This window comes from Anabrus simplex, chromosome 1, assembly GCF_040414725.1.
Source record: "Anabrus simplex isolate iqAnaSimp1 chromosome 1, ASM4041472v1, whole genome shotgun sequence".
In the NCBI taxonomy this organism is placed as follows: domain Eukaryota; kingdom Metazoa; phylum Arthropoda; class Insecta; order Orthoptera; family Tettigoniidae; genus Anabrus; species Anabrus simplex.
In genome coordinates this window covers 516136426-516140228 of record NC_090265.1, presented here as the reverse complement: position 1 = coordinate 516140228, position 3803 = coordinate 516136426, and positions in this window count along the sequence as shown.

The window sequence follows — 3803 nt, the reverse complement described above, 5'->3', positions numbered from 1 at the left end:
GTTCTCAAGCGAAAGACGCTTCCTAAAAATCTACCCGCTGGTGTTATCGTCATATCTCAGAACTCCGGCTGGATGGAGAGTTCACTTGTGGAAGACTGGGTAAAGTGTGTCTGGCAACGTCGTCCTGGTGCATTATTGGGACAAAAGAGCTTGCTTGTTCTCGACAGTTACCGCGGCCACACAACAGACGCTGTTAAGAAACATATCAAGAATGGGAAAACCGACCTAGCAGTCATTCCGGGCGGGATGACGTCTATGCTACAGCCGCTGGATATCTGTGTGAACCGTCCATTTAAAGCAGCCTTGAAACAGCTCTATACAGAATGGATGGCGGCTGATAATCACACACTGACGCCAACTGGTCGCATTCAGCGCCCGGAAGTTCAGCTGCTGTGTTCGTGGATTTTGACGGCATGGAATCGTATCCCTGGAGACCTCATACAGAAGAGCTTCAGGAAATGTAGCATTTCTATTGCTATGGATGGCAGCGATGACGACATTTTGTGGGAAGTTGATGGTGATGAAAGTTCTGCAGTTGGTACTGATGATGATGATGATGATGATGATGATGAACTCGGATATCGTTCTGGAAATATTTGGTTACTTTTATTTGTATTTTATAATCATTTGATGTGTGTTAGTAAAGATTGTAAATAATTTTGACTTCACTTCTTTTTTTCTTTCTTTTTTTTTTGTTCTTTCAAAATTAGGGTGCGGGTCTTATTTGGTGGCGGGTGGTATTTGAGATGCAGTCAGTCTTAGTTCTGTTATATTTTTTTTTACTTTCATAGTTCATGAAACATACCACCAGGACATTTCATTCAATGACAGTATGTTTCCTTTTTTTCATAATTACCTAGTATTAGCAGTTTTATATACAAGTTGTCAAGGACTTGTAGGCTGTGGTTTCATGACGATTCACCGAAGTCTGCATTCAGTATTCTCCGAAGTTCTGGTTATTTTCACGTAGAATGGTACATGCAGTGCAGTTACCTTCCAAGTGCTTCATCAGGTCTTGCAGCTCTGTTGGAGTAATCCACGGATATATTTCACTTTTTTAAAATTACAATTCCTCAGTATGTGGTAGAATGAGGGTTTATATGTTTTTTCAGGCTTGTAAATACTACAATTAGTAACATTAATCCTACTCTTTAGAAAACCACTGACACTCACTGAGAAATCCACTGCTACTTTTATATGTTGTTGTCAGCGGCAGCCAATACTCATTTCCAAGTGTACATTTCTTGCCTGCAGCACCTGTCATCATTTTTTCATTTCATATTAATGGCATTGGTGGCTTAACAGGCTGGTCTTTGCATGAAACATGCGATCATACAGGTTATATCTAATTGAACTGCTGTAACTGTGGTAGAAGTAACAATCAAATAACTACTTCCTGGTTGTAAATTCTTAACATGCCAGTTTGAATTCCTCAGTAAAATTTTAAACTTTTTTCAGCTTACCCCAGCTATTTCTGGGGTTACTGGATCCACCCAGGCTCATTTGGGTTTTGGACGGGGGTGTAAGGCTGGATGCCCTTCCTGACAGCACGTGATTTTTGAGATGAAAATTGAAACCCAGAATCAATCCTCAGCCTTCTGGATAGGAAACGAGCAGCTAAGCCACTCGGCTAATCATGACGCCCTGTGAATTCTTCAGTAACAATAATTATAATTATTTTTGATGAAGATAACTGAGGATGCACTGTCCTAATTATTGTGATTACCTACACAGTCAAAATAGCTTCAGCTGATCAGCTTGTATATGACTTGCTCCGAATGTGTTGAACACATTAAAGTACATAGAATAATACGCAAGGGATAAATTCTATAGCAGGTCAAGTCATTTAAAGAGTAGAACATGAAAACAAATAACAGGATGAACACAATGACATGTTTGTGTGGGAAGAAGCAGCAGTGGAAAACACAAAAGGACAAGGACATTTTCCAGATCTTCATATACTGCTATCTTTTGACCCTCTGCTCATCAAATCACAGTTATTCTGCATACATTTCTTCTCAGTTCTCGATGTGTCTGCTTCCCAGTTTCATCAGGAGGGCGGGTATGTACACGCACTGAGAGGCCATCTTGACAGAACTTCAGTCTTGATATTGGAGGGATAGGATGAGAAGAAAGCAGGATAAACACAGGAAATGGGAAGAGACATGAGATAAAGATGAAAACAGGTGGTAAAAAACTAGGAACATAGAATAAACACAAAATTGTAAGTATTGACCGTTGTTTGTTCCTTTCCAGTAACTACAGCAAGTCAGTGTAGAAAGAGGACTCAGTAGAAATGAGAGACAAGGACTCAAAATGGCACAGATGCACTCATCTTCATAAGTGGGATCTATCCTCATCCCCACCCCCTCCTTCAACTGATGAAGGATGGAAACAGAAATGAGCTGAGAAGAAAAATAATTTGATTTGATCAGGAGTGACCTTATGAATGAATATTTTAGTATTGTAGTGAGTGAAGATGTGGAATTTTCGATCCTTTTGAGCATTATCCTGTCTTCAACGTCTACTTGAACTTTTCATTATTCCTATTTGATTTCATACAAACACCACAGTACATGAAGACTGTTAACTGGCTAATTCACATTCATTATTTACTAGCTGTATTACACCAATGTTGACAAAGGACAGATTTTCATGTAAATCAGATTAAATGCATGTAAATTTAAAGCATTTTTATATTAGTGTTGAATCGGTATTTATTTTGGAGCCAGTTGACTGCTGATGTTCCATAAATTAATTTACTGAGGCAACATTGTCACACATGATGATACAGAGGCCAAAATTTGTGCTCATATGGGAAGGCTGTAGCTGTGCTTTATTGACTCCCATTGATCTGAGCAGTAACTTCCTTCTCTCTCAGCATTAAATTACACCTGTATTCAACCATTGTTGTGGCAACTGCCGTCTAAGCAAGCAAAACTTGAAAAATATTGATAAGTATCATCAGGGAGGTAAACATTTTTACATCACCGTTGCTTGCAGCAGATTCTGTGGATACAATACACTCACCATGTCACCAGTGAAGAAGGTGCAATGCAGTGGCATGCCTAGCTTACATGTTATCGTTGCTCGCCATCAACTCGAGGTGACTGGCCATGTTCTTAATATACACCAAGATTGCATATCTAGTATAGCCATGTTCTAGGTCCCTCTACAAGCAAGATCAACCAGAAGTTGATGACAGAACATCTGACAGCAAACGTTCACCAACACGCCTCAAACTTATTGTCCTATCTTTGAACGAAGCAGAAACCCTTGTAAAAAAGACTGACAGTGGTCACTCAATGCACACAACAGCATGGGTGGAACTGAGATTGAAAGCTAGGAAAACAGCAAGCTCATTGAATAACTTTCTGATAAATATTTCAAGTTCTGTTTTCTGATGTACAGATAAGCAGGGACTTATAGCTGCTGATGAGAGAACTTGTGATAGAGAGAGGAGACAGAACCAAAAGAGGCAAGCAAGAAATTAGTGTTGAAAATGAAAATAGAGAAGAAATGTAGATTTCGTGCTCAGCAACTATCACAGCAAGAGTCAGTAAAATTCCTAACATTGCCAAAAATGGACTTATATCCACAAGTACTGTTCAGTTATGAACAGTCACACTAAGCATTATTTGAATACAATTGTAATGGTAGGTTCATACCTCTCTTGCCCCATATCCAACAAACAACTACAAATTTACAAGAATAATGGTGAGCATGGCGGCTCATGAGTAGTTGCTGGCAGACCGCAGCATTGTCATCCTGCAGGCTGAACACCAGACTGTGAGGGAGCCAGT